This window comes from Mauremys reevesii, unplaced genomic scaffold (assembly GCF_016161935.1).
Source record: "Mauremys reevesii isolate NIE-2019 unplaced genomic scaffold, ASM1616193v1 Contig88, whole genome shotgun sequence".
Lineage (NCBI taxonomy): Eukaryota > Metazoa > Chordata > Testudines > Geoemydidae > Mauremys > Mauremys reevesii.
The window spans coordinates 1-11,629 of record NW_024100904.1 but is presented as its reverse complement, the minus strand read 5'-3'; the positions used below and the strand labels follow the sequence as shown (position 1 = coordinate 11,629).

General features: G+C 57.2%; 1 pseudogene; it reads right to left on the bottom strand.

The window, feature by feature from the left end:
- Positions 1 to 831: 831 nt before the first annotated feature.
- Positions 832 to 11,520, bottom strand: LOC120394987 (annotated as a pseudogene).
- Positions 11,521 to 11,629: the final 109 nt, after the last annotated feature.

The following is an 11,629-nucleotide window of genomic DNA, read 5'->3' as shown; positions in this document are numbered from 1 at the left end:
ATGGAGCTAAACTGGGTTTTCACACCTGTAATTAAAGGGACTCAGGCCCAGAGCCTACCCAGGAACAAAACCAAGGTGGCCCTGACTTCCCCAGGCTTGGCTCTAACCACCAGACTCCGCTGCCTCCCTGATCTCAGCAGTGTGATGTAGAGGGAGGAAGCAGAGACAATCCTAAGGCTGCAGAGCATCCCCACCTCCCCTGTGGGAAGAGAAGGTGGCTGGTTTGGCTAACCAAGGCCCCTGGAGCTAGCAATATTGCAGCCTAGCAGGACCGCCGCTGTCCAGAGGTTTGATGCTTTGCTACCCTCTGATCTAGCTGCCTCGTGGGTTTTGCTTTCAGTCAGGTCACAAATCCTGCACAGCAGCATTGCCTCAGGCAGAAGTTGGTATTTCCACCTTGTGCCACAAACAGGCAGTTCCGGGAACGGTTTCTGACCCCAAGAGCAGACAAAATAAGAGCTGGCTCCAGCCGAGTCCAAGCCATTCTGCCCACCCCAACTGATTTTATCCGTTTCCTAAATCCCCAACTCTGAATACGACGATAGGAATCAAACTCTCTTCTCATCACCATCGCAGGGCCAGGGCCTGGAAAGGCGCCATGAGCATCTGGTGCTGACCTCTGCTTTTTTCAGTCTTGCAGATAATTCACCTTCCAAGTCACCTCGCTCCGATTCCATCTTGCTTCTCCATTTTTGAGCCCTGCCTGTCTCCCCCCCAACTCCCCCATACTGGTCACTTCACAAAACAAGAGGGGGGGCTTTTAAATGAGGGTCACGAACAGACTGGATGTCGGGGTGCAGCGGGGTAGCCATGACAGAGTGGCTATATTGCAATCACTCAGCGAGGCCCGTGCACATCTCAATACGCTGGTTTGTTTGGCTGGTGGTGCCCGTCCATCCCCTTCACATTCTCAGCCTGTTCCTGCCACCGTGGGGTCTGAGCCGCTCCCAGCAAGGTCGCTGGGCCCTCTCCCTCGCTCTCCGCTTAAATCAATGCCAATGACGTTAACAGCCAGGCTTATTCATGGCTAGAGTCAGAGGCGAGTGCTTTAGGGGACGCCAGGGCTCTAACGTGCGGGGGTGTCGCTCTAGCTGTTGGAGACTGTGGCTGCTGACGTCGGGCGGGGGGGAGTGAGCTGGCAATCGGCAGGGGACGACGGTTCTAAGATCTGCCACGGCAGAGCCGAGGGGATCTGGAAGATTCGTCACTGGGAAATTCCCCACTCGCCTCCCATCCAAGCGAGTGTGGAGCTGGCTTGACAGGGAGCTGGATATTGGCCTTTGGTTCCGGCCCTGACGAGTGGAGGAGATGGGATTTGAAAAGGCACTGGGACCCCTCTGTCTAGCAGAGGTTTTTTCAGCACTGAATTTGGCAAATCCTGGAGCTTTTCCCAGTCCCTGAGGCCTCTCTTTTTAGCCCCCTCAGCCCATCCCCGGAGCATTCCCGCTCTTGGCCATGATTTAAATAACGCATGTAAGATTAAAAGGACAAACCACATCCCTCGCTAAGGCAGCAATCCATGCTGCACCCAGGGGCCATGCGGCTCCAGGAGACCCTAGAAGACTGAACTGGGCAGAAATGAAGATCTCAGTCAAGCACGACCTTCCCCCGAGGCAGCTCCAGATTGCATTTGATTTGTTTAACCTTTCAAGAGACTGAAGACACAACAGTTTGTTGACACACACAGCCACACTCAGAACAGCTTTCCGGGAGGCTTGATTCAACACTCACACCTCTCGCAGCAATTGATGGATGCTCGACAGCGTCCTGGTTTTCACCTCAAGGCAGTGCAGGTGCCACTGCAGATGCTGAAAGATGATCCCACCAATCAGGTCAGAGGATAGTCGCCATTTGAAACACGCAGACTTGGACAGCTTCAACCCGACCCTTCCATGGTACCTGAAATATCCAGCCTAGCTTCCATCTCCAGTGCAACCACCCGTTCATGGAGGAGCTGGGTCAACCTCCGAGCTACAAATCCTACCCCCCGGCAGGAGTTTCACAGCATGGAGACGGCAATGAGCCCAGGGGATTCGGAAGCCCTTGAGTGCCACACAGTTCTGTTGATACGGGAGGTATGTGCGGTTATGGGAGGTATGCGCATGTGTTACTCTGTTCCATGGCTTCCTGGCCAAGGAGTGGATGGATCTCCAACCGTGTCCGAAGAAACTGGCTCAGCAGAACGGTTCTCACCTTGGGAACCGGCCCCAGCCATGCGGCAAGGTGTGTCAAGTCTCTCTTCAATGCACGTGGCAGTCGCCCTGTGGCCCCCCCGCCCCGCCCCAGCTTCCCCGGGCCCCTTTAGAAGTTCTTGAGGCGGCTGTACAGCTCCCGCTTGCTCTTCTCGCCTGCCCACGTGCGGCTCTTCTGGCGGAACTTCCGCAGGTCCTCCTTGAAGTCCTCGTGGTGCATGGGGCGGTAGTCCCGAGGCTCGCAGTGTGCCTGGGGGCAGATGCACAGGGCTCGTGTTAACGGAATGGCCAACCGCCCGCAGGGTGACCCCAAGCAGGGGCCGAGCCCCTTCCCACCCACAACTCCGCTACAGTCAGGAGCCTCTTGGAACAGCCGTTGGTTTACCTGCTAAGAGCGGCCACACGTACAGCAGTGGCTAAACCCGGCGACAATGCCAGGAGGCCGGATATCTCCCCAAGCCCCTTTCTCAATCGCCACAGGGCCCAAGGCACTGCAGCCAGACTGCTCTTGGCCCCGTCCTCGGTCCCCTTCACAGGCCAATCAACTAGCCTCAGAGACGCTGGCTCCTTTGCTGGCTTCCTGCAGCCACCTGGAAATCACCCTCTTTGGTTTTTAAACTCGCCAGGGACTCGGTCACCACCAGCCCCGCTCACAAGGCCTCTCCTTCAACCACGACCTCACACCCCATAATGCCCCAGTTCCCAGGGTGGGGAAACGCAGTGGCTCTTGTGACTCGAGCTCCCCCAGTCTCTGTACAGTGAGTCACTTCCCTTCTCTAAGCCTCACTTTGAGACCCGTCCCGCTCTCCAGGTCCCCTTATTCCGCTGTTACGCGGCGCTCAACCGCAGGCTCTGCATGAGCTCAATGTCTGGAGGTTTTAAACAGACCCTCTTGCTTCCAGGATACCGGCTGTCCCCATTCCAGAGGGGGAATGCGCCGGTGCACGGAAGATATTTTGGTGCATGCTATCGCCACCTGGCATCTGCGAACCTTGGAAAAGGTAGCACAAGCCTTAGTCACACACACTCGGCTATGCTTCCCGTAGCACCAGTGGGTGCCCCCCGCAGACGAGGGCTGTGCTTCTGGGATAGACAGACAGACACGCTTCACTGACCGGGAAATGCTGCCATGACTTACTTGGTACTGTGGGAAGAATTCTTTGTATCCTCCTTTCAAGATGTACAGTTCAGGATAGTGCAGGTTGGGGTACTCGTTGTATGCCCGATCTTTTTCCCTGACAAACCGGCACCTTCAAGACACAGAAGCATGAGGTTAAAGATCATCTGACTTGGTTTAATTTTAGCACACAAGGGTCGTTGAATGCCATTGTGCCATGGAATGACTGGGCCAGATCCTTAGCTAGCTGCTCTGAAGTCAGAGCTGGGCCAGTGTACATTGGTCTGAGGATCTGGCCCACAGCTTTCTATAACACCTATGACCCAAACACATTCGGGCTGTGAAATGCAGCCACCCCTGGGGGGGACTGTGACAGCAGCACTACACAATCCCGCCGGTTCTTCCCTCACTCAGCTACGGACTTCAGTGGCATCGTTCCTGGACTATGCTGGTTTGAGATGGAGTCAGGCCTAGTGTCTGGAAGAGGATGTAGCTGCAGGGAGAATCGTAGAGTTGGGATTCACCCAAGCCAGGAGTGGTCGAGAGCTCCGATTCTTTCTGTCCTCTCCCAACAGGACAGGCTACTCCATTCGGACAGCAAGACCAGAGCTGTCGTGCTTACAGGACCACAAGCCAATGGACAACACAGAGTCCGAGCCTAGATCCATCAGGCCGGGTGGCCAACCTGCAGCTCCGGGCCACATGCGGCTCTTCAGCAGTTCATATGCGGCTCCTTGTATAGGCACCCGACTCCGGGCTGGAGCTACAGGCGCCAACTTTCCAATGGGCCGGGGTGCTCACTGCTCAGCCCCTGGCTCTGCCACAGACCCTGCCCCTCCACCCCTTCCCAAGCCTGCTGTGCCTCGCTCCTCCCACCCCCACCCCACCCCGCCACAAAACAGCTGATCGGGAGGTGCGGAGGAGGTGCAGATCAGCAGGAGGTGCTGGGAGCGGCCGGGGCGGGAGGAGCTGCTGACGTGTTACTGTGGCTCTTTGGCAATGTACATTGGTAAATTCTGGCTCCTTCTCAGGCTGTCACCCCCTGCCGTAGGCGATTCTCTATCATTTAGTCCTGTAGGTCCATCTGTCAACACACAAGTTTCTTGGGGCCCCAACGGCTCAGGGATGGATTAGCCACTTGGTTCCCATCCCAACATCTTGGGGTCTGTAATTTGGTGGGGTGGCATCACTAGGCCAGGGGTCGTTCAAACAGTTCACGACTGGTACAGTCAAACTGGGTCCTTAAACAACCCCCCGCAGCCACATCGTTTCAAGCTCTTTGAAGTACACCAGTGTCTCTACAGAGCCCCCGTGCTCTGTGGCCAGTAGACAAGGGTGTTGGGAGGGCAGTCGCACTCCACGCAGCTTGTGGCCCACTTACATTCTGGGACCCCTCTCCAAGAAAATTCACAGTGGAATATCCACGATCACCCTCTTCTGCACGTCCAAGGGGACGATGGGTTCTTCAGCAGGAAGTCCTCTATGTCCTGCTCCAGCGGCAGGTTCACAGCCCCCTGGAGGAAAGGGCAATTCCCTGTCAGAGGGAGCAGGAAAGACCCTCCCCTTTTCCACTAACCCAGAGAAGCAGCAGGAGGTGTAAATCCTACAGGACCACGGAAGTCTAAGAAAAGCGAGACCCGATTCCCCGCGCCACTGTGCATCACTCAGCCTGTGCAATGGGTGAACAATGCTACATCACCGGCATTTCCCAACGGCAGTGTTCACATCCACCATTGTTATCTGCCCTGGGGTCTCTGGCCAGTGCCCACAAACCCACTAAGCACCTGTACCCCAATCAAGTGAAGGGAATTTGCAGGAGCTCAGCATCGTGAAGAAGAATCAGCCCACTTGTTTGGGTGCCTAGAGTTTGGCACTTGTGTTTCCAGCGTTTCTGCTTGAAGGATTGACCCGGGTCACGGAGGAGAGCGGAACTGCCCAGCACTGGCTCCTGTCTCACACCACTAGGCCATTCTGCCTCTCAAGGTTAAACAGAGAGAAACAAGGCGGCGGTTCTGACCTTGATGTGACCCCTTCATATTCGTAGGGATACCGGCAGTCCACGATCACACAGTTCTCAATGAGGCTGTTGAACTGGCCGTTCAGCACGGCCACCATCTGCAGCGGAGAGAAGAAAGCGCGCGGTCACTTGGCCCGGGACTGTGGCGTTCCACTGGCGGAAACAAGCCCCCGCTGCCCCAGGGCCGGCCCTGCTGCCACTGCTCAGGATAACGGCTGAGTTCTGACTCTGGGCTGCAGAATCAGGCCTAGGCCCGTGATGGTCACAGGGAGGGCTGCAGGGTGTCATGGCGAAGTCACAGAGCAGATTTAGTACAAGTCATGGGTATAATGGCTGCTCATTGCACATGAGGGGCACCAGCCAGCGCAGCAGCACCCTCCGCCCGGCGCTGTTACCTAATCCCAGCCGGTTAAGGAGGAGGGAGGAGAGAGGGGCCGGAAAGCAGGACACAGTGGACAGAGCTTGCCATCCATCTGTCCCATGCCTGAGGGGCGCCCCTCCACATTGGGGAGGGGACCCACTCTGAGCCTTCCTGCAGGAAGCAAGTCAGACAAAACAAGAAATCAGTGTCTGGACCTTTTTACTGCACTGTGATAAACCTGCAGCCCTAGTCCCGATCAGCTGCCTCCTTACCATTTCTGGGGAGATGTATTTCAAGTCCTGATGTCTCCTTCCACAGTCTGTAGAAGATACGCCTACAACAAAGGGGCAGTTAGCGACCGTTAACCTCTTTCCTCGTGGGATTTATCCAGAGCTGGGGTGATGGGTTTTAGAGTATTTCCCAGCATTCTGAACAATACCTTAGATCAGAACTTTATAAAGGGGCACTATCAATTCAAGTTTACATTTTTAGAAGAGTTTTATTAACACTCATTAAGACCAAAAGAATCATCCCTTTACCACTCCGAGGCAGACAGTCGTTTCAAACCAAACATTCATCTGTGGGGTTTGAAATCCCAAAGTGGGACCAATTCTGCCCTCTCTCCTGTTGTAATTGTACAACTGGGGTGGAGCTGGCACCATTTTGTTCTGGCAGCTTTTATAAAGTTGGCCTGGGTGTAAAGGAAGGGGCAAGATAGGAGAATCCACCACCCTTGTCTTGTCTGTAAAATGCCAGCACGATTCACAAACAGGCATTTCTTTCCATTTGGGCAGTGACATTAGACTGGTCTGTTTCACGTCAGTGTCTAGTCCGTTTCATGGCCCAGCAAGGGCAGGCACTTCTGGGTTTCCAACACAGCCCAGGAAGGGTTCAATAACTTTTGAGGGCAGGCTTTGATTTAGTACAAAGGGTTTTCTTCTCTCTCTTCCCCACAATACCTTTGAGAAGTCCCGATGAGTTCTCGGTGATCATTATCCAAGATGTTCTCGATCTCATCATGGCAGAAGGATCTGGAGCGCAACAGCCTTGATTTCTAGGAGGAAACCGAGACCGGATGTCAAATCAGCACTGAGAGCCTTCTACAAGAACTCAGCTAGCAGTTCTGGGCGGAGGAACCCTGGGGTGGAGGGTCTGGCCTGGGCTGGCAGGAGGTCAGACAGGACGATCGGAATGTTCCCCAAGAGATTGCAAGGCCAGAAGGGACCATTGTGACCATCTAGTCTGACCTCCTGCCTAGCCCAGGCAGGAGACCTGCCCTATGGTAATCCCTAGAGCCGAGTCGTTAGACAAACAGCCCAGCTTGATTCAAAAATTGTCAGGGATGGAAACTCCACCATGACCCTGGAGTAAATTGTTCCACCTGGCCCTAAAGATTGGGTTGAACAGACACAACGGTCACAGACATTTATGCTCCCAGCACAGATACATGGATCACCACCAATCCTTGCCAGATTTGCAGCTATATGGATTAACAGTTTGGTCCATCCTGGTTTTAATCACATGGGGTGCCAGAATCTAAAGAGGCAAGAAGCCTGCAGCCTTCAACTCATGTGATCAGCCCCATAGAAGTCAGTGGGTCTGGATCCAGTGCCTTGAATGTTGTGTAGTTCCTTAGACTTCGTGCACCACGGCGAGAGACAGGGACAGCAGCAGGAGCGCGGGGTTCTGATACAGGAGCGTCTCACAGCTGCCGCGGGAGCGCCAGGAGGACACCCAGCAGCCAAGTACCAGGCTCACAAGGGCTGCAACAGCGCTTGACAGCGACTCGTCTCGGCTGTAGCTCTTAGATCTCACCCGCCCGTTTCCTAGCTGCTCCTTGTTGCCATCTACGGGCGACAGGCCGGAGCGCACATGGGCTATGCGGAGGTTGGAGATTCCAGCTGGGTTACAGCAGAATAAGCTTGCTCCTCCCAGGACGGCAGGAGGAGGGAAGAATGAAGAAAAATCAATTTGGGAGGTGCAGGGCATGGGAAAACACCCCCATTTAAGAGGCAGCACCCTCGATTTCTGAAGCGCTGGCGCCCATGTTCCAGTGCTGCGGGAGAAGGACGTGACGACATGGCGGAGCTAGCCAGAGGCTTCCTACCACCCACTGATTTCCAGATGGCCGGCTGGGCCATTCCAGATGCCTACAGTACAGCCCTAGCTGCTGAAGGCTTTGGGGAAGGAGGTCTCGGCATACCCCAGTATGTCTGGTAGCCAGCCCTCCTGGGCTGGGCTGGGCTGGGAGGTTCTGGAGCCAGGAATGGAGAGGGAGATCTCCTGGCCCCAAGTCCGTCTCCATTATCACCTACCGGCTCCTCCGCCTTCTCCACGATCGGGGTGCCAGCCACGCTCTTCCGCCTCTTGGTTTTGACCGGAGTGTCTTTGTCCTGCGGCCTGTCCAGCCGCTTCAGGATGGGCCGGATCACGCTGCTGGGCATGGAGGGGGACCTGAAGAGCTGGCGACATTTGCTGGGTCTCGCCGACCTCTGCACGGATGTAGGAGGGAGAGCGAGCTGCGGTTAGAGCCTCATTCTGGCCTCGCTCACCCCGGCACGGAGCAGCCGTTTGCCGGCCTGGGAGGCCCGGGCCTTGTGTGCCCCATTTCACATTCACGGGGGGGGCAGTTTGACCCAAGCACGCCAATTTTAGCTTCACACTTGGTTTAGGAGATGCCAAAAGGCCACGGGCCTAATTCTGCTCCCAGCCACACCCGTGCGGGGGAGCGACTGATTTGGTGTCAGTGGGGCTCAGGGAGGAGAAGGAGGTGCAGAACCCAGCCCCCACCGCTTGGCCCTTGCTCCATGCACACCAACTGCCTTTACAGAAAGGCCTCCCACCGGGTCGGGGTGTGTGTGAGGGGTGGGGTCTCCAACCCAGCTCTCAGCACAGGGCGGAAAACAAAATACCCCCACCACCACCACCCCACGCCGCCACAATAGTAGCCTGGTGATCTCTTAGACCAGGGTGGCCAACCTGAGCCTGAGAAGGAGCCAGAATTTACCAGTGAACATTGCCAAAGAGCCACAGTAACACTTCAGCAGCCCCCGCCCCTGCATCTGCTACTCCTCCAGCCCCCAGCCCTCCCACCCACAGGCAGCCCCCAATCAGCACCTCCCCCTCCCTCCCGCTGCAATGTGCAGTGCACAGGAGGCTCTGGTGGGGAGGGGGGAGGAGCGAGGGCACGGCAGGCTCAGGGAGGGACGGGAAGGGGTGGAGTGGGGCAGAGCCGGGGTTGAGCAGTGAGCACCCCGGCCCATTGGAAAGTTGGCGCCTGGCTCCAGCCCTGGAGTTGGTACCTAGACAAGGAGCCACAGGCTGGCCACCCGGCCTTAGACTCCAACAGGTCACTACGGTCAGTGTCTACTTGCGTGACGCACAGACACCCTCCTGGTCACCGATTCCCATCTGGGCCAGACTAGCAGTGAGCTCAGCTCACACCATCCAGTGGCTATGGCGGGGAGGAAGGTGCCAGGAGTCTCCAATCCAGCTGCCTGTGGTGAGGTGAGACTGACCTCAGCACGTCAGCGGAGAGACCCGGGGCCCTTCGGGCAAGGGAGCACAGTCTCCAGGCTGGCTCGCCTGGCACCTTTCACCCCCGCCAGCTCGCTGGGAGGAGCTGACCCGACCCCGCGCCAGGCTCCCACATACCAGATCAGCGCCTTCCTTTTTCACCAGTGGGGCAGTCAGCAGGTTCTCCATCCCCGGCGGCACGTCCGCCTCGTTCTGAGGAAGAGGCAGCGGGATCACAGAGAGAGAAAGCGAACGCATGAGGCAATGGGTTCCCACCAGCCCCATCCCATCCTCCCCTCTTGGCAGGAGAACAGAGACAGGAGTTGGCAAATCACAAGCTACTGAGGGCTGCAGGAGCCAGACAGACCCTGTGGTTCTCAGAAGGGGCCAGAGGGTTTCCCTAAAACCCGCTCTCCGCAGATCGCTAGCTATATTTGCCCCACTAACATTCATTTGCGATTCAGGTCATCCAGACGGAGTGTGGTGGATCTTCAGACAGCCCTGCCCGAGGGAGGCCAGGAAGGAGCGAGGCTGGCTGGTAGCGCATGAGCCAGGGGACGGGGTTGGGCTCCATTTCGAGCAGGATGGGAGCACAGGCTCAAGGTTAGCTCGGCCAGTGCTCCCCAAGCTACAATCCAGCAGGCCACAGGAGCAGCCGGGGTGCAGGAGGTTAGGGGGCCGCGAGGGACAATCCACGCACGCTGTACCTTCAGCTCCTCCTCGTCCAGGATCTCCATAAACCCATCGTCCTCTTCGTCGGTCACGAAGGAGGTGAGGGAGGAGCGGCGCAGGCACACTGGGCTCTCGGCTTCCACCCCCATGTTCTCCTTCTCGGGGTGCCACACTGGGAGCACACAGCAAGGGGAGGGGTTAGAGCGCGCCTGGGGACCGCAGACTGAGCAGGAGCTGTCTGGCCGTGGGACCTGCCGTGGCGCTGGGCTCTGAGGGAGGCCTCCTGGACAAAGGAGGTGTGCCCAGCTGGGGACAAGCTACCAGGAAGTGCAAAGAAACCCAGGGCACGAGGCGCGGCCCACGCTGCAGCAATTAGGGATCCCCCAAAGCCTTGCGGAGCAAGCTCGCTGCCTGCCAGGTGCTGCCGGAGAACGGGACAGATCCTGGCCTGATACCTCCTTCACCTCCAGTCCCAGACAGTCACTGTTAGACACGGACTGCAATACCCTGCCCCAGAAACAGCTGCATTTCAGCCATGGGCAGGTCCTGTATTTACATCTCCACCCGGGTCCACCAAGGCAGCCCGGGTGTTATGGAGATGATGGGGATTAATCTAAAGAGGACCCTGCATCAGCTTCACAGGTGCAGGCTCGGCGCGCTGGTATCACCACATTAACAGCAGGTGTTAAGTGCAGCTGAGTATCACTGGTGGTGGTGCCTCCCTTTGCTATGCTCCAGGCCTCCCCCTTACAGCCAGGCACCCACACACTATCCCCCACGCATCCCCACCCCCAGGCCCGCGTCACCAGGAGGTCCGGGCAGAGTTTGGTCTCTGTGCAAAAGGGTCCTTCTCGCTGCTCCCATCGGCGGGGTGAAGCCCGGCTGTGATTGGTGGGCCTCAGCCGGGATCTTAAATACAAACCCTGCCTGCAAAGGCTTAAAGCGCCTGAACGTTACCCGACCGGGACGCACTCCACGGGCATTTCACCCAGCTCTTCCGGCCACCACAGCTCAGAGTGCTCGCCAGCAACACGCCCTCCAGGCAGGACACACAGCCTCTGGCTTGGAGTGGAGCGTGACTCTAGTCGCCAGCGCCGAAGGGCTTGAAAGCCACGGACACCCGGCTCCCCCGGCCAGGCAACGGCGTCACGCGGAGGACAGAGGCTAAGCCCCACCTGTTTCCGAGAGACCAGCCTCTTTCTGGAGGCTCGCAGGACGGAGTGTCAGGGCTGATCAGAAAGGGGCTGCCACTGGGAGGGCCAAGGGGGTGGAGCTAAAAGGCTTGGGATGAAACTGAGCAGAGAATTCCAAGCTGGAGATCTGGGAACATCTCCAGAAGGCGAAACCCCTTCATGCTTCAAGCCGGGGAACTAGATGGAGACCACGGCCCCAAGGAACGGGCTGTAAGGCGACAAGCCCACCCAGCTCCTTCTTCCACTTCAGTGGTGGGGCTGGGACAGGTCTTGAAGTCTGATCTCCCATCACATCCTCCCCGTCCGGTCCGTCGCTCTGCCCCCTGACTCCACATTCTCCTTGTTCTCTTTCCGGCGCGAGGAGCCGGTCGCAGGTGTATCTCCGGGCTGCTGAACTCCTTGGCGCTGGAGAGTGTTTTTCAGGGCAGTGAGCTGGTGCCCAGGAGCCTCTCCTGAGAAGAGAGGAGAGATCATCAAACCTGCTGCCGCACAGAGCTCCTGCCACCACTCAGAAGCTGAGACTGGCCAACAGGGGCTGGATCACTCTCAGTCATTACCTGT